Genomic DNA, 25,305 nt, shown 5'->3' on the forward strand with positions numbered 1-25,305 from the left:
AGTTAACATTGAAGTTTAAGCTACAAGAAGGAATTTTAGTCTAGCAGTGAAGTAGCAGAAATATCAAGCCCTGACATTTTACCATGTTAGCAATTATTTATGTTTCCTAAACTCTTTTAGTTACTTTTTAATTGTGTGAAGTAACATTAAAGAGCTCCAATTTAAACAAACTAGTATAAGTTTTTTTTTAAATTAACAATTAAAGCTAAAAATATAGTTCAGATACTTCAGTCGAATTTAATTATCTTGGCCATCATTTAAATTTATCCTATTTGCCTCCCAAAGTCTTGAAACTCAACAGAATTTTCCTGTAATAAAATCTTTCTAGAATGGATTGGGACTCTTCTAGTTGTTCCAACACTGAAAACAAACAAACAAACAAACAAAACAACAACAATAAAATGAACAAAAGAAAGAAGAAAAAGAAATCTTCAGGGTGCTTCCAAACACCTGACTTTACTTTTCTTAGTCATTATTTTGACCTGGGCTCAGGCACAACCAAACACCAACATATATGTGGTTTGCCCTTCAAGAACTTGGAGTAGATGATTGGTCAAAGAAGAGCTCACTGGGAACTATTGCTGCTCACATACAACATGTTCCAGATATGTGTTTTTAGGTCACAAACTACCTTAATGAGTCAAAATTTCATCAGTATATTCCAAGGACTCATGCCTAATTTCTGAAGAGTTGCTCAACAGCATTCGTGAAATCACACAGCTCATGAATATTCATCATGTATGCTGAGTTACAGATTAGCTGAAATTTAGAGAATAAATTAATCTCCATTCTTGTGTTAAATTATTTGTAAACTGGGAGCTACATATGAAATTATCAAACATATACAAATAATTTTAAATGAAATATTAAAAATACCAAGATGTGAAATAAAAATAATATTAATTTCTATTACAAGGAAAAGGTCCTCGGAGTGTACATCAGTATAAATAAACTTTACTTTCAGTTCCGGTTTTGGAGGTTCTCCTCAAAAGGAAAGGTTCTGGAAGGAAGGAATTAGTGGCAAAAACAATCTTAGGGGAGAACCTATCTAAATGAAACCCTGTGTGAAAACAAGGAGAAGAAAGATAACCCTGATACGTGGAATTCCATTATGCTTGGAAAGTAATTCCAAAAAGCAGGAAGATAATTACTAATATCACTGAAATTACTCTTTAAGAATAGTCTACAAAAAATAAATGCCATTTGATTCTCTAACAATACAATGTCTAAATATATAGCCATTACATATCATACTCTTTTCCTGTGAGCTTCCTTTAGTCATATTTCTACACTAAGTCTTAATATAGCAATAAGATTTGTCCAACATAAGTAACTATAAATTTAAAGCTCACCATCTGTCAATTTTCATTCCTGTTTTTTGGTTGTCGTAGGTTCATTCTTTTTCAGATTACTCAAGTATTACTGAGAACAAATTTTTGCTCATATAGAACAGTCTGTTCCTTTGATATCAGAAAGTCAGTTTTGCTGGGTATAAAATTACTGCCAGCCATGTTCTTTCCTTGATTATCTTAACTATATTAACTTATTCTCTTCTATAATAAAACACAGCTGTCAAAATTCTGATAATAATCATATTTTCATTTCCTTATGTCACTTTTTTTTCCTAGATGCCCAAAGAATTTTCTTTTTCTTCAGCATTTCAGTAGTTATATTAAAACATATCTTGGTCTTCATTGATTTGAGTCAATAATCTCAGATACTTGGTATGTTCTTTCCATATATATTTTAATTAGCAATAATCACGCCTCGGATAAACCTCATTGGCTACAATACTGCCACTGCACAAAGCTTCCATATATATTTTAAATCCTTTTCTTTCTTTTGTACAGTGCAGAAACTTTTCCTTGATTTACACTTTTCAGAATCTGTTCTGTCCCTTGCTTTCATTTTCTTCTTTAGGGGTTCCTATTATCAATATTTTAGAACTTCTTTACCTTTCTTCAGTATTTATCACTTCCTCTCAAATTATTTTTATCTCTTTCTTCATTTCTTACCCAATTTCAAAATGTTCCTACTTTTTGCCTCAGGTTTCTCTTAGGACATTATCCATGTGCTTATTTGCTCTTGTAGTTCTACCAGTTAAGTCTTCATTTCTGAATTTTTTTTTTTTTTCATTTCTATTTTCCCCTGTGTCTTAGCACATATCTTCTTGGCTTCCTACTTCTGTTTTATGATATTATGTTTTGCATTACTTTCTTAATGTCTTAGTCTTGAAATACAAAGTCACAATTTCGATCTCTTCCATTTGACCTGTTCTTAATTACATCTAGGGATGTTATTTGTCTCCTTATTTTCCTTTGTTCTGTAATATCTTACTGTAAGATTTGGCCTCGATTTTTATAGAAAATTGCTTTTCCTATAACTTTTAAGTTCAGAATATCTTTGTTACTTTCATAGAGATCCAGCTTCTGTTTTTTCTTTTTTTTAAAGATTTTTATTTATTTATTTATTTATTTGACAGAGAGAGCACATAAGCATGAGGGAACAGTAAGCAGAGAGAGAAGCAGGCTCTCTTGTCAGGGAGCCTGACATGATGAGACTAGGTCCTAGCACCCTGGCATTATGACCCAAGCCAAAGGCAGACATTTAACTAACTGAGCCAACCAGGTGCCCCTGTTGTTTCCATTTGAAAAACTACATAAGGGCACCTGGGTGGTTCAGTCAGTTAAACATCTGACTTTGGCTCAGGTCATGATCTCAGGGTCCTGGGATGGAGCTTCACGTTGGACTCCCTACTCAGTAAAGAGTCAGCTTCTCCCTCTCTCTTTGCCCCATTCCCTCAATTGTGAGCTCTCTTGCAAATAAATAAAATCTTCTAAAAAGTAAAAATTAAAATTAAAAAATTAAAAGAAACTACTTAACAATATCAGAGAATGTTCATGGTATACATTTAGTATCTGAAAAAGAAACAATTTATTTCTAAGCAAACCATGGGGTCAAATGAGAAATCACAAAGAAATTGGAAATATTTGAAGCAAAATAATGATTACAAAACAAAATAAAATTCTAAAATCAATGATATAATGAAGATTTCTCTTAGGAAGCTAGGAAGAGTGAAAAGTAGCACAGATAAATTAATAAATATAAGAGCTAAAAACAAATGAAATTTTAAAAAACCAACTATAGAGAAAATCAGTGAAACCAAAAGCTAGTTTTTTGGAAAGATCAACGAAATTGTCTGATAAACAACATACACACTTAAAAATAAAAGAATATGCAAATTAGAATGTTAGAATTATAGTTAGCATAACTACAGATTCCTTAAATGTTGAAAAGGAAAATAAGAGATTATGAACAGCTGTGTCCAAAATCGAAAATATAGATGAAATGGATGGGTTCATTGGAAGACAGAAATAACAAAATCTGACAAAAGGGGAAAAATCTTAATACATTTTCTGTATCTGCTAAAAACACTACAGTTATAATTAAAGACTTCTGCATGAAGGAAACACTAGACCAAGTGGCTTTATTGGTGAATTCTATCAAAGATTAAAGAAGTAAGGCTCCTATACAAATTCTTTCAGATTTATAGAGGAGGAAAAAATACTTAATAACTGATTTTATGAGGCCAGCAACATTGATAACAATGCCAAAGATACAAGAACAAAAAAACTGCAGACTAATAATTCATGAAAAAATATTAACAGATTGAATCTATACATATTTTAAGAGAGTAATACATCATAATAAACTGAGGCTTATCCCAGGAATACTCAGAAATAAAACTAGATAATTCACCATGTTGACAGAATAAAGGAAAAACAAACATATACCATCACAGTACATGCAGAAAGATCATTTGACAAAAATCCAACATGTACTTGTGATAAAAACTCTCAAGATCATAGTAACAGAAGGGAAGATTCTAAGTGTGCTATAGGTCATCTACAAAACCCTGCAGCTAACACAATACATCATGGTGCAGCGTTCCTAACATAAAGAACAAGGCAGGAACACCTATTCTCCACTTCAGTTCAACATATGCTGGGGTCCCAGCCAGTGTAATGAGGCAAGAAAAAGGATTAAAAAGCTTCCAGATAGGTAAGTGAAATTGAAAACTATCTTTTTGCAGACAACTTGAGAATCTTCCACTTAAAAAACAACAAACAAACAAACAAAAACTCCCAAAGGAAGTGAATTTAGCACATTTGCAGGATAACACTCAATGCACAAAAATCAAATATATTTCCATATACTAGCAACTACATATCGGAAAATGAAATCAGTAATACAATCCATTTAAAATAGTATCCAAAACCATGAAATACTAAACACGCATACACTGAAAATTGAAAAATACCACCAGGATAAATTACATTTAATAATTTTGACATTTACTATAAAGGTATCTTAACCAAATAGTGTGGTGTTGGTGAAAGGAAAGAAACAGAGATCAATGAAGCAGCATAAAAGTCTTGAAATAAACCCACAAATATATGGTCGATTGATTTTTGACAAATAAGAAAGAACAATTCATTCTTATCTCTCACTTCATAGATCCCTTCCTCTACACCAAAGCCAGAGTGATAAATTTAAAACAAATCAGATCCCAAAACACACTCTTGCTTAAAATCCTTTAATAGCTTCCCATTATTCTTGTGATGTGACACAAATTTCCTGTCTAGACGGAGGCGACTGGGCTCTGCCAGCTTCTGATTTCCTATTCTACTAACTCTCCTTTGCTCCTGCCCTCTTGTCCTTCTTTCTACTCCTCAAACACTCCAAGTTACGCATGCATGGGGTTCTCCAATTTCATTGTTCTTTTTGCCTGCACTACTCCTTCCACAGATCTTAGCATACTTGGCTCATTTTTACAATTTATTTTCCAGTAAAAATGGCATCACCTCCGAGAAACCTGCCCTGATCAGTCACTCAGAAGTAGGTTTTCCTGCCACAGTCACATCTCTTTCGTAAAATTTCTCATAGCTCACTCTCTGAAATTACTTTACTTGATTTCTTATTTATTCTTTCCCCTCCTAATCTAGAATATAAGTTTATGAGAGCAGGGACTTGATTCATTGCTATAATCCAGTCCCTAGAACAGTACCTACTACATAGTAGGCACTCAAAAAATCTTAGTTGATTAGTGAATTTAGTTAGAAAGAGTTGGCTTCTATTGCTTACGTGTGTGTGCATGTGTGTGTGTGTGTATACAAACACAGATATATGTACATATACATAAACATGTGTGTATCCATGTGTGTATATATACACACATATACATATAAATGTATGTGTATGCATATGTATGTATATAATACAAAATAACCCATAAATCAAATAATTATATATGTTATATATATAGTTTTATATATTTATATAAGTTATATATAATTTATATATAATTTCTATAATTTTTATAAATTATATACTTAATTTATATATCAACAGCTGGAAGACTAAACATGAAGTTGATATTAGTTTATTTCTGGGATGGAAAATAGAATGAGGTATTACTATTTAAAGAGGTCTTTAGCTTTATCTGTAAAGTTTTAATGTCATATGATGAGCACTTTTTTTTAAATTTTTTAATTTTTTTATAAACATATAATGTATTATTAGCCCCAGGGGTACAGGTCTGTGAATCGCCAGGTTTACACACTTCACAGCACTCACCATAGCACATACCCTCCCCAATGTCCATAACCCCACCCCCCTCTCCCTACCCCCCTTCCCCCAGCAACCCTCAGTTTGTTTTGTGACATTAAGAGTCTCTTATGGTTTGTCTCCCTCCCGATCCCATCTTGTTTCATTTATTCTTTTCCTACCCCCCAAGCCCCCCACGTTGTATGGACGAGCACGTTTTCATGTGTGCACATATCACCTCTCTTAATAGAGTAAATAGAAATAACACAAGTGAAACCCAGCAGATTGCAGCCATCTCTGCCTTCTAAAGAAGTGACACATATTCTTAGAATGCTTAATACTTTGAAAATCAAACAGAACTTAAATATGCTTGGAATGATGGAAGAATAAGAAAGAGACCTAATTTTTTTCCCAGATATTAAACTAGGAACCACTGTATTGGCAGAATAGCCTCAGGACAAAATAAGGTGTCCAGGAAAAGAGGTAGGAGAAGAAGCTTAAGAAAATGTAAGTTTGAGTCAGTATCATTTTAACATAATGGACAGGATGACCCCAACTGACTTTTATATAGTACGTGTATTTTTTTTCCCCAACAAAATCCTTTCTTAAAACTGTTCTAGCTAACTAATTAATAGTAAATAAGCTTTTTGAACAATGCTTAGATGAAGGGAAGGAATAACAAACTATAAGGGCACATTGACTGGAACATAAATGACATAAAGAAGACCATCCCTTACGACAAGTCATTCCACTCTACACAGCATCCGATTCTATTTTTGAATAGTAAAGTCTTTTTATGAACATATTTCAGCTTAGTAAAAGAAAAAAACTTTCTAACAGCCAAAACTTTAAAATGCATTGGGTAACCTTGCGAAGAAAGGTCTTCTCTATGGCTAGAGGTGTTCAAAACATTTAGACAAGCATTTTTAAAAGAAATGTGTGGAACTCTAATCACAGGTAGTTCATTCATTCTTTCATTCTTTAATTCAACAGGCACTGAAGAAGAGAGCCAAGTCTGCACCACGGGCAGTGTTAGATGCTCTGAAAGAGGTGGGGAGCCCATACATCTCTGAGTCATGTCTTCAATACTTCATACTTCAGTAGAGATGACAGATATCAATCAAGTAATTACACGAACACATGTAAAATCACATCAGTGGTGATAACTATATGACTAAATCAGTTGGCCTAATGACTATCAACATCCTTTCCAAACATGAGAGGGCTTCCTTTCTTTGACATTCCCTACTTTAGGTATCAAGCTCTAGTGCCGTATTTTAAGATTTTTGTTGAAAAATCACTGGAAAAAGAATGAGTGAGAAACCACTGACTCTTCCAATCCATCTGTATCTCTCACCAATAAGAGAACTGAATTATTTCCTTTATAAAAAGTAAATCATGGGGCACCTGGGTGGTCCAGTGGCTTAAGCATCTGACTCCTGGTTCTGGCTCGAGTTGTGATCTCATGTGTGGTGGGTCGTGAGATCGAACCCTCTGTCAGGCTTCATGCTCAGCAGGGAGTCTGCTTGAAAGATTCTCTCTCTCTGCCCCTTCCCTGCTAAAATAAATTTTTTTTTTTTTTTAAGTAAATCATGCTGGGCAATGTGAGATGATTATATACAATCTAAAGCGTATCATCGATGATATTGTGGCTTGGTGTTTTTTTTTAATTTATTTATTTTGTTTTAAAGACAGGCTATGCTCTTAATTGGGATAATTTCCAACAAGAGAGCAATTGTTTCCTGCTCTATAGCTTCTGCCAAATGTGTTAAATTAACTCCAGAGTAGAGGAGAGCTGGCAAAAAAAAAAAAAAAAAAACCACTGAAAATAGGTTTTTGTCCCCCCCCCCCTTAATCTCATTAGAAAGGCATAGATTAATCACATTTAACTGCGGTAAAAATGGTTCTGTCACCTTCTCCCCCCTCTCGCCCACACCGGACCAGGGAGTAACGACTCATTTGGCCACAGTCTATAATTCTCAGCCCTCGCATCTCACCTCCACCACACAGACCGGTCTGAGGAGCAGGGAGGAAAGCTTGGGGGAAAGTCATCATCGTCCCGCAGCAATTGCTCACTGGAGGTGGGGAATGGCTGTCCCTCCCACAAGCTGGTCCTGAATCACGGGAACTGACGCACACTGGTGCTGGGACAGCGCTGAAGATCTCTATCATGCAGCCACACACGAGCACATGGCTTTATTTTCTCTGACATCCACAGATGCTCTAAGAGGCGCCTGGTGCACAGCCATTTAAGTTCAAAGTGCCATCAAGAGAATAAAAATAAGTGACCCTGAACGCGAACGACACATACTCCTCCTGTGAAAAAGCAAAGTGTTTCATTTTTGACATTTGAGAAGTCGTTTGCATTAATAACAGGTCTCTGGTTTCCTAACAGGAAAAACAAGCAGACTTGGGTTAGCATTCCTCCGGAGCAGAAGGTTCGAGGTCGTTAAAGGTACTCAGTACTCTGTCAGTATATGCTATCTGGATAGTAAAACCTCATTAATTGGACATCCAGCGAGCAAAACCACTTTCAGCTACCAATGCCGTGGGTTGCACGCTGTGCCCTCCAGGCCATCTTCTCAACCAAGGTCATGGGCCAGAAAGGCAGGGAGCCGGGGTCCCGCGGAGAGGACCCGGGATGGTCTGCCAAGGAGAGGAAGTCATGGGAAGACTGAAAAGGCGACTTTGTTTGCCACCCAGCCCTGGCCTTCTCTTCCTATGAATAGGTAACTTAGGGTCATTCGCAGATTACTGAAACAGTTCCAGCCCTGAAACCAATTCCCTAAAAAATCTTGGATGTGGGACCAAATATTTCAAGGGCAAAGGAACCAGGGTGAGCAATCACTTTTGTCTCACAGAACAGATACATTCTAGGAAAGGCAGTAAAGGAGCAGATTTTCATAAAGCAGCATTATTTTTATTTAATTTGCACAAGGGGAAAAAAAGAAACCCCTGCAGGAAATCTTTGGATGAGAAACGACTGTGGATCGAGATGTGCCCACGAGCGCTACGTTGCCTGCCGCTGGACAACCAACCGCTCTTTCCTTCGAAGACGTGGCTCCATTTCCCTAAGACTTTCTGTCACGGCTCCTCTTTGCTGCTGTGCTTTGCCCCCTTGTCTGCCTACACAAAACCATGTCTTCCTATGTCTGCGTTTAAAGCTCCTCAAATCTTTTCTGTTATGTTCATTAAATCACACATCACAAGAGCAAGGAGCCCTGACTGGTTCCCGGCACGCAGAACTACGCAGGTGACACACAGAAGATACGAGCCCATGGTAGATAATAAATACTTGCTGACTTGAATAAACCCCCATCAATGTCCCACGTAAAAGCTTCATCACACAAGCATATTTGAGCTTAATAAAAGGAAAACATTCCTAATAGCCAGAACTGTTTTAAATGCATCAGGCACCCTTGCGAAGAAAGGTTTTCTCTGTTGCTCTGGCTTCTCAGCAAATCACTTACTTCTCAGCTTAAATTTGCTCTCCTTTCCTGCATTTGCTAAATCCCTTGGTTCCAGTGAGTCAGCCTTGTGATGTCTCTCACATCCTGCGAGCATCCCCATGGAGTCAGCAGGACATCCTGAAAGGGACAGTGATTACCCTTTAAGAACATAATTAGATGCCGTCACCTCCATGGAGCTATGACAATGGCAAGATGGAAGCTGACACATGATTTGGCTGGGTTTCCTGGCCAAAAGATTGCTGCTTTAATTTTTATCCCCGAGGAACACTGGGTTTCCTCTACCATTTGCCACTATTCTGTGCATTTCAAGAGCTTGAGCTGAAACGTTCTGATTGTAAGATTGAAACAAAGCTAATGCTGTCTTCTAAAAAGCACTGCTAATGGTCTACCAAAAAATAGAAGATGTTTCTGAAAAATCATGTCACCTGAAATTCTGATCATACTAAAAGCACTGATTCTAACACATTCTTATCTTCTTTCATATCAGAAAGTTTAAATGGAGTCCCCAAAACATTTGTGGTTTTCATCAAGTCTTAAAGGCTTCCATATTGTGTTTCATGAGGCAATATGATAGGACAGAGAGAAAAGTAGATGAAAACAGGAGAACTTGAATGCCAGTTCTACGCGAGGTGTAGCCAATCCTTCTCTTGCTGGGTTTTGATGCTATCCCTAGTAAAATAAGCCTAATCGTTCAACCCTTATCTCAAAATGCACATGTACGAGCTCACAGATGACTTACTACTCCATGCTCATAAACCACTGTATACATGCATGACATACACTCATGGGACAGTCCTATATTGATGAGGAAATACACAACTTAGCCCATGAGACACAGATGACACTTTCATCCCTTCTGCTAAATGGACACACATTAGCATCAGTATGACCATTGTCATAAAGTATCATCAAGAGATGGTTTACCACAAGGATGCTACTAGAAGCTTTACCAGGATCGTCCCATTAGTCCTAAAAGTAACCACAGAAGTAGATATTAGTATTTACTGTATTTAGGAAGGAAAATCTGAGTTGTTTACCCAGATTATTACTAGGAATTAAACTTTCATTTGACTTCATAGCTTGTATTTATTCCTTTTCTTAAAAAATGAGAGAGAAAGAGAGAGAGAGGTCTGTAGGATACCATATTGGACAGTGCAAGTAAACACCCATCACTACATATATTTTTATTAGGCAGGTCTGGGTAAAACATGCTCCGTTGAGCACAGTACTCTGTATCAGATATAGGGGTATCAAGATATTTTTTATGGGGGTCTGGGTAGCATCTATCGTATCACCTTCAAAAGGTTTATTCCCAAAATATTCCCAAGATTCTCTTGATAGTCCATTATGAATCTGAACATATTTATTTTTAGCATATGTCACTAATTTTATTTTCTAGGTTTATTACCTTCTAGGAAAAGGAGGATCTTTTAATATATGCATGGGTGAAAGGATTAGAATAGTCAGTTTCAAACATCAAGAAGAGAAGTCTTCCTAATGTATGGGAAATCATTAAATCACTTCATTTCATGTGTTTATTTTATGTGTATTTTATGTGTTTTATGTGTTACACGTATTTTATGTGTTTATTTTATTTTATGGTTTATTTAAACCATCTCTTGTTAAATCACTCTACTATACACCTGAAAATAATAAAGCAGTACATGTCACCAAGTTGGAATTAAAATTTTAAAAACCTTGAAAAAAAGAAAAAACACTATCTTCAATCTGTATGTCCAAGTATGCTTGTTAAGAGAGTGAAGCAAGTCATAACCGCAATTAACTAGCTGCGTGAACCCAACGAGTGGATTGAACAGTTTTCTAAGCTGCAAAATGGAGACTATCAAATTAAGCAGACAGTGTTTATAAGGTATGAACACAGTGCGACAACTAGTAGGCACACAATGAATGGATATTCTTGTTACAATAATAGTAACATAAATTCTACCCATGACTATTTGACTTGGACTTTGTAAGGGAGAGTCATATTTTCTTGAGACCGAAGTGCTACCCACTTGGAGGTTTCCTAAGTCAGACAAACTGAGAATATGTCCTCAGCAACAGTACTCATCAATAAACTGTCCTTCTCCCCCCAAATTGGCTTCAAATGCTCCCTAAATTGAAGTAATTCATCTAAGCCAATAATTAACGAGAGGTTCTGAATGACAAGAGAGGCAGCACTGATAGGATTAAGACAAGCCTGCCTCCTTCTGCAGGAGATGGCATCCCCTGATACAATTCTGAAGGTGAGTCACCCTGTTTGGACATATGACAGAATTACCTGAGGGAGACAGAGACAAATTAGATTTATCTAGCAAAATAACTTGGAGTTGAATGTTTATGTTAATGTGCTTGTTAATGATGATTTTTGACCAAGCAATCCCCATGCTGAAAAGGTTGCTTCAAGACAAGGGGTATCATTTCATGGTTCCTAAGAAGAACCTATAAACTAAAAAGAAACACAGGTTTTGCCTAAAGAAGAAGAGATATTGGGAGTGCCTGGGTAGCTCAGTCATTTAAGGGTCTGACTTTTTTTTAACTTTTCAGTGTGTGTACATAGTTATATAATACACTTTTCAATGTGTGTGTATATATATATATATATCTTAAAGATTTTTCTTTATTTATTTGACAGAGAGATCACAAGTAGGCAGAGGGAGAGGGGGAAGCAGGCTCCCTGCTGAGTGGAGAGCCTGATGCGGGGCTCGATGCCAGGACCCTGAGATTGTGACCTGAGCCGAAGGCGGAGGCTTAACCCACTGAGCCACCCAGGCACCCTGTGTATATATATTTTAATGTTCAGTTGCATATGACTCTTGATTTCAGCACAGGTCGTGATCTCAGGTGCTAAGATTGAGCCCCACATCAGGCTCTGTGCTTAGCGGGGAATCTGCTTAGAATTCTCTCTCTCTACCTCTCCCTCTGCCCTTCACAGTGCTCCCTCTCCCTCTCTTTCTCGCTCAGTAAATAAATAAAGTCTTTTAAAAAATAATAAAAATAAAAAATAATTAAAATATCGATTAAAAAAAAGAAGAAGAGACATTAGCTTTCCTGACCGGAAGCTCCTTTCCTAACACCCTCATTGAACGTGACATCAGTCTCTTAGAAACAGCAAAGGCACGGCCATTTCCCCAAGTCTGGGAGAAAAGGAAGGAGAAAGTGTTAGTGATGTTTCAAAGCAGACTCCAGGCAGCTCCCCTCAGTGCCCCACACCAGGACCTGACACGGGAGAAGGAAAAAGAAAGAATGGGCTGGGAAGGCAGTGCTGCGGAAACCCAGCAGACCATGGTCCATTGTGGGACACTGCCAGTGTGCATTTCAGCCGCAGTCAGAACAGCTTCCTTTCCAGTCCCATCTGCAAACATATTAGTACCATGTAAGCCCCTTAGAGTTTACTTGCAAACCTAGGAAAAGATAGAATCCTAAATGGGCCAAGACCAACTTTCTGCTACACAGGCTGAATTACGGAAGTTGGTACGCAACTCATAAGCAAAATGAAATGAGGTTGTGAAGACATAACCTGTGTTTCTGGAACATCCGAGCCTGGGACTAAGATCCCTGTCCACTACACGTGTCTGGATGAATGGTAACGGTATCATGTAGGGACACTGACAGTGTGGACAAGATAGTGATTCTCGAAGTTGGCTCCATACTGCGGTCACCCGGGAGTTTACAATCCTGATGCCTCATTCGAATCACAGACATTCTGATTTCGCTGGTCGGGGATGCAGCCGGAAATTTAGGAATTAAAAGCACTCCCAGGGGACTGGCATGAGCAGCGAAGATTGAGCACCAGTGTTCTAAGGTAATGTATAAATTTTATTTTCTGCTAAAGAGATCGCCAAATCCTGGGAAAATAAGGATATGCATCAATGGGTTGTGAAAAGAAGGCCTCTAGGTACCATTAGTGGCGTTCAAAACAGCTACTAGTATAGGTTTTAAGAGCTGGGCAATGCAGGTTCTCTCTGTGATCATTGTCTCCGTGTGCTGGGAATTCAATTTTCTCATCTTTTGCCTGAAATGTAAATATCAAGTATTGCTAGGGGCAGAAAGAGGCAAATCGGGGTTGGCATATCCACAAGTAGTTCCTTTCTTCTCACACCCAGAATGAGTGAAGAGAAAAGCCCCATTTCTCCCTGGTGACCAACAAGGCTTCCTGTCACCTTGGCTCCAGGAACACTGGCCACAGAAACTCTTGCAAATAAATGTCAGGAGAAGCTTCTGAGCCAAAGTTCATTTTATGCCAATTTGATTTCACATAGTCTAGAGAGGAACAAACTTTCTTTCTAAAAAATAAATATCTGCAATTGGGCCACTATCTACACATACTGAATTTCAGCAATTAAGTGATTATTCAGGAAACCTAGGAACCAGCCAGTTTATGGGAAACACTTTGGACATAGTAATTAAAATATTTCCAGATATTTTTATCCCTAAATAACAGAAACTGAGAGGTAATATGACAATTAGCAAAGACCTCCCTGAATGAAATCTATCTAAACCCAGAAGAATTTTTCCTCGATTTTTAATTCAAAGACTCCCATGAGGAACACAAAACATGAGATAATTAGCCTGTGGGTTATTGTGATATCTAGTTTACCCAAAAAATTCTTCACCTTTTCTTTTGCTCATGCCTATTGTGAACCAGAGATTAGCAATGGTCTCAAAATGCAGCTAATTACCAGCTGAAATGTTATGAGTTTCCTTGAGCAGAAACCGGAGTCAAACTCAAATCCGGTGAATCATAGAGATAAGCTTGACTAGTCTGGTTACTGTGTGGTCGTAAATACCACTAACTCTACTTGAATTTCCAAAATAGACTTTACACACTGATACTTCCATATCCATGTCTCATTTAGACATGGTAATCTAAGTCTGAGGAGTAGAGTATTTTTTTAATCACTATTGTCTTGTGGAAAGAAAAGAGGAAAATTCAGAGAAAGCTTGCTTGGAGAAAGATCATCAAAAACCCAGATTCAAACAGAATTCATAGCCCTGTTTAAACTATTTCAAGAAGTACAAGATAAACCAAAATTAGCTCTATTTTTAAATTCTCTTTCTCTAAAGAAAAATCAAAATAATTCCAAGACCAGAAGAACATAATGGAAAAGAGGGGGAACAGATTGTTTTATTTTCTTCTGCAACAATATTTCAGTCTTACAGTCAAAAAGACAGCATCTAGGTGTGGGTGTATAATTGAGCTAATCAGGCCTTCCACGTTGTTATTCTCTTTGATGCACATTTAAGTGCAGCAGTAATAACTAATGTATTCTAGAAAAAAAAAAAGGAACTGAAAAAGCTAGAACGCCTAAACCGCATTTTCAGCGACTGACAGTAAACGAACTGTGCTTTTTTAAAAAACATCACCGAGAAGACCAGCCTGATGACTCATGGCAAGTGCTTCACCTGCATTCAAAGATGCTGCTTCCCTAAAGATGCTGTTTTCCAAGTTTGTTGGGCTGTGGACTGCAACATTTCCATTAACCGTGGATTCTGCTCTCTATCCTGCTACTGAATGCAGAAATGGGCCTGCACACATCACCTCTATGGACAGCATCTAGATTGTCAGAGTCGGACAACATGACCAGAGCGAAAGAGAGACATGACAAATGCCTCTGGTGCTTCTAGAAACCCAGAGAGTCATCCTGGCAAGCGTCAGCTCCTGGGGCTGGTTTTTGGCTAACACAACTCGCCAAGAACCCGTAGTCCTCAAGGGAAGCAATCGTTTTCTCCCTCTCCGGGGGAAACACCCATAACTCATGACATTATTCCTCTTACTACTAATGCCCACCATTTGTTCTCTAAAGTTCTGTGTACTGTCAAAAGCACTCAGAGTTTTATTTCAGGATAATCTATATACCCAGTGTGTGAGCAAAACCTGTATGTACTCCAGTGCCTACAGCCAACTCTGTATCTTCAAAAACACACAATGGATTTATAGCCAAATTGACTGATAACAATATTTTTAAGTGGAGTCACCCAGTATTAAGTATGTTAAGTCTGCATGGTGGTCTCCAGAAAGAAAAACAAAATCATCCACATAAGTTAATCACTTTGTTCTACTGAAAGTGCTTAGCTCCTCAAGTTTGCTTTAAAATATTTTGTAGAAGAACACAGTGGGGGTTTGGGGCAGTTCTCCTCTGTAGAGAACGGTATTATAAATTCCTACAACCCTTTTTATTTGATGGTGATCTTTTGTTGGTTGCATTTTGTATTTTTCTATTTGGAAGGAATATGGGAGCCCTCTGGTGGCCAATATTAACGGGCTTCTTAGTACAACTCCGATTCCCCTAACCTGGGCCATTGGGAGCAAAGTTGGGTGCAAGGAACTGAGTCACCCAAGTTCAGGTACCTAAGAGTGTGCTCACATGTCTTCATGTTTCTAAGATAATATTTGCAGGGGTTGTTTCAGACTCAAAGCTAGACTTTCATATTAAAAAAGGTATCAGAGAAATTGAAATTCAAATATGGAATGCAGGTAATTTTGATGACAGCTACAGAGAAAAAAAATTAAAGATTTTAATTAATAGATATAAGTTACTATATTTATCATAATATATTGTAAATATTTATCTCTCCCCATACAAATGACATCAAAAGAAGAAATGGGAGACTTTAGGAAATTAAATCCTAAAAAGGACTCCTAAATAAAAAATAATACTACTGATTAGAAATGATCATTAAGGAGAACTTTAGTGACCTGGAGGAGTTAATGCACTTCCAAAAGTAATTAGATTTTTGCAAGGGAGATACTTATTCACAGGAGGATATTAAGTCATGGTAATTTCAGCGATGGAACTTAGCAAATTGTTAACGATGTCAACAATGTTTCAACCACTTTTAGATGCACATTTCCCTCTACCTTCAATCCAGAAATAAATGTGCATTTAATTATTGAGCTTATATAAACCAATCAGCACATCTCTCTATATAATGCAGAAACATGGGGATACGTAGGAAGGGATATTTATATAGGCTAGTTCGCCTCTAATTTCAGAAGTGTCCTCTTTTATATATCATTACATGAAAACACAACACATATTAAGCATAAGAAATGTTTAAAAATCTCATGATACATAGCAATAATAATGCAGAAAGTATTACAATTTACGGTATTATAATTTCATGTAATTAAATTCAAACAAATTAATGTTAAAAATTTGTTTTTAAGTTTTTTAAAATGTATACACACACACACACGCACGCAACCCTACATGCTCAGGACAGTACCTTATTCCCAGTTACTGCAGAAAAATAAAAATAACTATACAGTATTCCCTATAAAGTTGTGCTTTGAGATCAGGAAGTATTGCATGTGAGACATTTTCCAAGATCACTTTAATCTAGAATATTATTAGTCCAAAATAATTACCACAGATGTGAATAATACATCCTGATTAAAAATTCATTACTTGCAGGTCAATTTCAGAACTTGATTTCACAGGGTCAGTGGTTCTCCATTAAGCTGAAGCATAATTATGAAAGCCCATTTAAAAGCCTTAGGCTTACAAGTACAAGAGAATTAGAAAGGCACAGAAATTCTAGCCCTAACTCAAATGCTAATTTTGGTTAATAAAAATCATTTAAAGGAGTATATGATTTCCCTTTAATTTAAATGATACTTTCTTAAAGACATAATAAAAAAAATTGGGAGAATTTTGGTATCTTCTCATCATTATCGTCATCATCATCATCATCAACATCACGGTCTCTGAGATGATTTGGGTAATAAAGGTCTTACACTTCAGTATACACAAGAATCACGTGGGAGGCTTATGGGGTCTCCAGGCTCCATACCCAGAAATTCTCTCTTAGCTAGTATTACGTTGTACCAGCCTTATGCCACAACAGATGTGTACCCACCAGACATCAGTGTCACCTTCCCAGGATACTCCACATTTTTTACAGCTGGCAGGAAAGAGGCAACACTTTTTCATTTTTATACCTTCCGTAGCCCTCTGCACACTCCCCGGAATAGCATCATTACCCACTACCTGTTTGTTAAGCACAAGAATGCAAGATTTTTAGGGAAGGAAGAAATCCCAGACAAAATGAATGCAGGACAAATAAAAATATTTCCTGCCACACACATGGGCAGGACACCAAGCCACTGGTAAATCCTGGTGCAGGAAACACCCAAGCAATTCTTATAACATATTCTGAATGCTAGCAGTCAGAGATGCAGGGACTGGGAGGGACCTTGGCATGTAGATCAGCTCAAGGGAAGGTCATCAGAGACGAAAACCCACATACCCCAGAACATTCAGAACATTCAGAAAAGGGGTTGTCTTAGCATGTCCCGGCTGCTATAATAGAGCACCCAGACTGAGGAGCTTATAAACAACAAAAACGCATTTTTTTATCTTTCTGGGGGTTGGACGGTCTGAGATCTAGGTGCCAGCAGATTTGGTATCTAATAAGGACCCACTGCATGGTTCATAGACAGCTGGCATTTTGCTGTGTCCTCATGTGGTGGAACAATCCCAGAGTGATCACCTTTATGAGGGCACTAATCCCATTCATGGGGGATCTATCCTCATGACCTAAATACCTCCCAAAGGCCCCATATACTAATATATTCAGGATTACGACTTTAACACGTGAATTTGGGGGGACAGAAACGCCCAGTCGATAGTACACATCTGGTCAAAGAATAACCACATTTCTCTACAGTGCCTGTGGCCCTTGAAAGATGGGGCATCCACTGGGAATGATCTTCATGCTTGCCCACAACCTTTGAATAGGAAGTCCACAGTTCTGTAGCTCAGGCATAATGTTCCTATGTGACCTGTGTCCGATGAGGACACAGCTCACTCAGAGTGGCATGTCATGTATACACCTCTTCTCAAGGAAAATAAATGTGACACAGGAATCACACAAAGGCAGAGGCCTAGCTACACATTTCTAAATTTGAAACTTGTCAAGCAGAAAACAGAAATTCTTAAAGGGAGGCAAATCTTAAGGAGAAGAAGAGACTGAAATGGTTTGGATGCTGAGTGGCAGAGGGAACACACAGAGATCTGGAGTGGACCCAGAATGGGAATGAAAAGGGGAATGCAGGTGGGAATAAGCTCCCTGACCAGGTAGAAGTGAAGAGGAAATGCAGAATCACCCAGCAAAGACAGAATGAAAACATCTTAGTCCTTAAACAGAAGTCACTGAATCACAGAATCTCAGGGCTCAGGGCATTTTTCAAAGGTCATCTAGTCCAAAATTAAATTTAGTTAAATGGCACTGCAGAGGAACTCAAAACTCAAGTGCTGGCATTAATCAGAAGAGGGAATTATGTCGAGAATATTTCCTTTGGTGTTTTTATCAGCATCCTTTCATAAAAAAGAGTCTACAAAGAAAGAAGAAGCTGTACTGGGCCCATTCTCCAGACATGGACATAATTTCAGACTAGAACATCAACATTCAATTAAGCTGTAAATTAGAAGAGTCATTGCCCATGTTGGTGTCTGAGAGAAGGAATTCTCCCTGTAGCTGGTGCCATCAAGGACTCTCTTTGCTTTCATTTTCTGTTGCAGTGTAACAAATTCCCACAAACAGAGAGACTTAGCATCCCTTATTATCTCACAGTTTCTACGTAGATTGGAAGTGTGGACACTGCTTAGCTGAGTTCTCTGATCCCAAGTTCAGAAGGCTGACATGAGGGTGTAGGTCTGGCTGTGTTCTCATCTGGTGGCTCAAATAGGGAAGACTCCACCAGCGAGCTTCCTGGCTGTTGATGGAATTTATTTTCCTGTGCCTGTAAGAATTACTAAAGCTCCTTCTTCAAAGCCAGCAAAGGAGGAAGAATGTTTTGCTGCTGGAATCTCTCACTTCAGAGAAGGCCTGGACCTTCCTTTAAAGGATGAACTTGATTAGGTCAGTTCTATTTAGTAAAATCTCCCTTAGAACCATCTCAAAGACAAGAGAATGGGAAAAAATACATCAGTAAAATCTGACACCTTTGCCATACACATTGACATAATCATTGAAGTGACATCACCTTTGCAATATTCTATCAGTTAAAGGCAACTCCCAGCTTCCACACAAGGAGGATAGATAATGCAAGGACATGAGTCATCAGGGTTCCCTTACCATATATCTGCCATGCTACTTTACACCCAGTTACCTTTCCTTTACACTTCCTTCCAGAGTTCTCGTTTATAATGCCTAAGTAGATAAGCTCATAATTTCTGAAAATTAAAATCATCTTCCATTCTATTTCTGGAGTTTTTTTTTTTCAATATAGGGTACAAGAGAATGCCTACTTTTTAAAAAAAAAAAAGGCAAAAAAATGAGAAAAAGTGAGAAATCAACAGAGAACAGATTTAATTTCTCTAGCATTCTTTATTCTTTCCAGGTCACTGCCTAATCTACGTCTAGGCAGGCACATTGTTAAATTTAATTATTACAGTAACTAAGCACAGTTATAAAATATTGGCAATTTCATTTTGACCTGAAGTTAGCAACAGGAAATTTGAGAAGAGTACTTTTCAAAAATATTAGTCTGGGGCACCTGGGTAGCTCAGTGGGTTAAGCTTCTGCCTTTGGCCCAGGTCATGGTCTCAGGGTCCTGGGATCGAGCCCCACATCAGGCTCTCTGCTCAGCAGGGAGCCTGCTTCCCCCTCTCTCTCTGCCTGCCTCTCTGCCTACTTGTGATCTCTCTCTCTGTCAAATAAATAAATAAAATTTTAAAAAATATTAGTCTAAGAGCTTCAGCTAAGGGATATGTTAGCATTTTGAAGGAATTACGAAGGGCATGTTACCTCCAACAGCTGTAGAGTCAGACACTGAGGACAAAAATTTCCCCCCATCCATTCTTGCCTGTGAGAAGTCACTGTAATCAGTTGCAAATCTACAATCAGGTCCACGTACAAACATTACCATCCAATAGTAATAATAATAGTATCAAATAATAATTAATATTGAAAGAAATCACAACATTGTGCTAAGCAAACTAAGTTTGATGGCACCATTCCATTCATATTTGTGAATACAGTTAAGACAAAGGATGAGTGCTTGAATGTGATTTTCAGACTTGCTTAATACTGGCACAAAAACAGACAAGTATATAAGACAAAAACACTTTAGTTTTATGATTTTTCTTTTTGCCTGTGATACGTTCTGTTCCCTAAGAATATGAACCACTTTCAAATTCAATAAAGAAGATAATTTTAAAAGCCCCTAAAACGTAGTTTGTAAAAATAAATTTGACAAAGGAAGTATCTCAGAGAACTGAAATATCGAAGACATCAATAGATGAAGCATAAAATGTTCATCTGGTCTCTGGACAAAAACTTTCTCAACAATGAAAGAAATCCCTAAAGACACTGAGTTCGACTACATAGGCATTTAAAACCTCCGGCATAGAACACAAAAATGTAAATTTTATTTCAAAAAATATGACCAAGAGCGAACATCTATAATATACTAAAACTTGAAAAATAGTTGTAAGAGACAAATCTCTAAAACTCACTGGCAAAATATTAGCAAAAATTGAAAACATGAAAATACTCAGTTGCGGTGGTGATGTGATGAAATGGACACTCTCACACAGGGCTGGCAGGAAAGTGAACTGTAACAATAGTCCTACAAAGCACTTTGTCAGATGTACAATGTTACATACTTGACAACCATCCGATCTCTCCTCTTTTATTGACTGAGCCAAGAAATTATCAGAGAGGTGCATGCATCATTGCAGTTCAGATGGTGTTAAACCAGAAAGAGACTAAATGAATTTATCACATAACCAATATGTCTAAAACACCTAAAACCCTGGCAAACTTTTGGGTACAGTGGATATAGTCATGAATGAAACAAAGTTTCTGTTCTCAAGAAGCTTACATTCTAGTGGAGGAGAGGGCCAAGAGACACAAGCAAATAATCAGATAGTCAGAAATGCTACAAAGAAAATTAACTGGCTGGTGAGATAGAATAAGAAAGAGGCCACCTGTGACTCTTTAGGCAGATGAGGTCTCTCTGCAAGGGTGATTTTGAACTAAGACTTGAAATATGTCAGTGAGTCTATTTTGTAAAGAGCAGCAGGAAGAGTGTTATAGACAAATGAAATAAAAGTACAAAGACAAATACACACGTAAGAGTTTGATGTATTAAAAACTGCATTTCCCGAGGGAGGAGTCAAGATGGCGGAGAAGTAGCAGCTGAGACTACTTCAGGTAGCGGGAGATCAGCTAGATAGCTTATCTAAAGATTGCAAACACCTACAAATCCGACGGGAGATCGAAGAGAAGAACAGCAATTCTAGAAACAGAAAATCGACCACTTTCTGAAAGGTAGGACTGGCGGAGAAGTGAATCCAAAGCGACGGGAAGATAGACCGCGGGGGGAGGGGCCGGCTCCCGGCAAGCGGCGGAGCAACGGAGCACAAAATCGGGACTTTTAAAAGTCTGTTCCGCTGAGGGACATCGCTCCAGAGGCTTAACTGGGGTGAAGCGCACGCGGGGTCAGTGTGGCCTCAGGTCCCGCAGGGTCACAGAAGGATCGGGGTGTCTGAGTGTCGCAGAGCTTGCAGGTATTAGAACGGGGAAGCCGGCTACAGAGACGGAGCCGAGGAGTGAGCTCACAGCTCGGGCTTACCTTGAACCGGTCGCAGGCTCGGTGAGCTCGGAGCGCGGCCGGAGGCCAGGGTGACGGGAGCAATTGGACGCTGTTCCCTGAGGGCGCACTGAGGAGTGGGGCCCCGGGCTCTCGGCTCCTCCGGGCCGGAGACTGGGAGGCCGCCATCTTCATTCCCGTCCTCCGGACTCTACGGAAAGCGCTCAGGGAACAAAAGCTCCGAAAGCAAACCCGAGCGGATTACTCAGCCCGGCCCCTGGTAAGGGCGGTGCGACTCCGCCGGGGGCAAAGACACTTGAGAATCACTACAACAGGCCCCTCCCCCAGAAGATCAACAAGAAACCCAGCCGGGACCAAGTTCACCTACCAAGGAGTGCAGGTTCAATACCAAGGAGAGCAGCGGAATTCCAGAGGAGGAGAAAGCAAAGCACGGAACTCATGGCTTCCTCCCGATGATTCTTTAGCCTTGCAGTTAATTTAATTTTTTTTCTTTTTCAATTTTTTTTCTCTTCGTCTGCTAATTTTTTTTAACTTTTACCCTTTTCTTTTTTAATGTTTTTTAACTAGTTTATCTAATATATATATTTTTTTTTCCTTTTTATATTTTTTTCATTATTGGTTTTCTTTTTTTATTTGTTTCTTTTTTCTTTTTTTTTTTTTTTTTTTTTCTGAACCTCTTTTTATCCCCTTCCCCCCCTCCCTCACGATTTGGGATCTCTTCTGATTTGGCTAAAGCATATTTTCCTGGGGTTGTTGCCACCCTTTTAGTATTTTACTTACTCCTTCATATACTCTTATCTGGACAAAATGACAAGGCGGAAAAATTCACCACAAAAAAAAGAACAAGAGGCAGTACCAAAGGCTAGGGACCTAATCAATACAGACATTGGTAATATGTCAGATCTAGAATTCAGAATGACGATTCTCAAGGTTCTAGCCGGGCTCGAAAAAGGCATGGAAGATATTAGAGAAACCCTCTCGGGAGATATAAAAGCCCTTTCTGGAGAAATAAAAGAACTAAAATCTAATCAAGTTGAAATCAAAAAAGCTATTAATGAGGTGCAATCAAAAATGGAGGCTCTCACTGCTAGGATAAATGAGGCAGAAGAAAGAATTAGCGATATAGAAGACCAAATGACAGAGAATAAAGAAGCTGAGCAAAAGAGGGACAAACAGCTACTGGACCACGAGGGCAGAATTCGAGAGATAAGTGACACCATAAGACGAAACAACATTAGAATAATTGGGATTCCAGAAGAAGAAGAAAGAGAGAGGGGAGCAGAAGGTATATTGGAGAGAATTATTGGAGAGAATTTCCCCAATATGGTAAAGGGAACAAGCATCAAAATCCAGGAGGTTCAGAGAACCCCACTCAAAATCAATAAGAATACGTCCACACCCCGTCACCTAATAGTAAAATTTACAAGTCTTAGTGACAAAGAGAAAATCCTGAAAGCAGCCTGGGAGAAGAAGTCTGTAACATACAATGGTAAAAATATTAGATTGGCAGCAGACTTATCCACAGAGACCTGGCAGGCCAGAAAGAGCTGCCATGATATATTCAGAGTACTAAACGAGAAAAACATGCAGCCAAGAATACTATATCCAGCTAGGCTATCATTAAAAATAGAAGGAGAGATTAAAAGCTTCCTGACAAATAAAAACTGAAAGAATTTGCAAACACCAAGCCAGCTCTACAGGAAATATTGAAAGGGGTCCTCTAAGCAAAGAGAGAGCCTAAAAGTAGTAGATCAGAAAGGAACAGAAACAATATACAATAACAGTCACCTTACAGGCAATACAATGGCACTAAATTCCTATCTCTCAATAGTTACCCTGAATGTTAATGGGCTAAATGCCCCAATCAAAAGACACAGGGTATCAGACTGGATAAAAAAAAAAAAAAACCATCTATATGTTGCCTACAAGAAACTCATTTTAAACCCGAAGACACCTTCAGATTTAAAGTGAGGGGGTGGAAAAGAATTTACCATGCTAATGGACATCAGAAGAAAGCAGGAGTGGCAATCCTTATATCAGATCAATTAGATTTTAAACCAAAGACTATAATAAGAGATGAAGAAGGACACTATATCATACTCAAAGGATCTGTCCAACAAGAAGATCTAACAATTGTAAATATCTATGCCCCTAACGTGGGAGCAGCCAACTATATAAACCAATTAATAACAAAATCAAAGAAACACATCAACAATCATACAATAATAGTAGGGGACTTTAACACTCCCCTCACTGAAATGGACAGATCATCCAAGCAAAAGATCAACAAGGAAATAAAGGCCTTAATTGACACACTGGACCAGATGGACATCACAGATATATTCAGAACATTTCATCCCAAAGCAACAGAATACACATTCTTCTCTAGTGCACATGGAACATTCTCCAGAATAGATCACATCCTTGGTTCTAAATGAGGTCTCAACCGGTATCAAAAGATTGGGATCATTCCCTGCATATTTTCAGAACACAATGCTCTGAAGCTAGAACTCAATCACAAGAGGAAATTAGGAAAGAACCCAAATACATGGAGACTAAACAGCATCCTTCTAAAGAATGAATGGGTCAACCAGGAAATTAAAGAAGAATTGAAAAAATTCATGGAAACAAATGATAATGAAAACACAACAGTTCAAAATCTGTGGGACACAACAAAGGCAGTCCTGAGAGGAAAATATATAGTGGTACAAGCCTTCCTCAAGAAACAAGAAAGGTCTCAGGTACACAACCTAACCCTACACCTAAAGGAGCTGGAGAAAGAACAAGAAAGAAACCTAAACCCAGCAGGAGAAGAGAAATCATAAAGATCAGAGCAGAAATCAATGAAATAGAAACCAAAAAAACAATAGAACAAATCAACGAAACTAGGAGCTGGTTCTTTGAAAGAATTAATAAGATTGATAAGCCCCTGGCCAGACTTATCAAAAAGAAAAGAGAAAGGACCCAAATAAATAAAATCATGAATGAAAGAGGAGAGATCACAACTAACACCAAAGAAATACAGACAATTATAAGAACATATTATGAGCAACTCTATGCCAACAAATTTGACAATCTGGAAGAAATGGATGCATTCCTAGAGACATATAAACTACCACAACTGAACCAGGAAGAAATAGAAAGCCTGAACAGACCCATAACCAGTAAGGAGATTGAAACAGTCATCAAAAATCTCCAAACAAACAAAAGCCCAGGGCCAGATGGCTTCCCGGGGGAATTCTACCAAACATTTAAAGAAGAACTAATTCCTATTCTCCTGAGACTGTTCCAAAAAATAGAAATGGAAGGAAAACTTCCAAACTCATTTTATGAGGTCAGCATCACCTTGATCCCCAAACCAGACAAGGATCCCATCAAAAAAGAGAACTACAGACCAATATCCTTGATGAACACAGATGCAAAAATTCTCACCAAAATACTAGCCAATAGGATTCAACAGTACATTAAAAGGATTATTCACCACGACCAAGTGGGATTTATTCCAGGGCTGCAAGGTTGGTTCAACATCTGCAAATCAATCAATGTGATAAAACACATTAATAAAAGAAAGAACAGGAACCATATGATACTCTCAATAGATGCTGAAAAAGCATTTGACAAAGTACAGCATCCCTTCCTGATCAAAACTCTTCAAAGTGTAGG

The 25,305-nt window shown here is 38.2% G+C and overlaps 1 protein-coding gene and 1 pseudogene across 1 annotated transcript in view; both read right to left on the reverse strand.

Annotated features, from left to right (window-relative positions):
• Positions 1 to 25,305, reverse strand: part of ITGBL1 (integrin subunit beta like 1) — a 212,384-nt gene that overhangs the window by 144,736 nt on the left and 42,343 nt on the right. The window lies entirely within an intron of this gene.
• On the reverse strand, positions 1,650 to 1,811 carry LOC116881356 (annotated as a pseudogene).

This window comes from Lontra canadensis, unplaced genomic scaffold (assembly GCF_010015895.1).
Source record: "Lontra canadensis isolate GAN:19392208 unplaced genomic scaffold, GSC_riverotter_1.0 scaffold73, whole genome shotgun sequence".
NCBI classification, from domain to species: Eukaryota; Metazoa; Chordata; class Mammalia; order Carnivora; family Mustelidae; genus Lontra; species Lontra canadensis.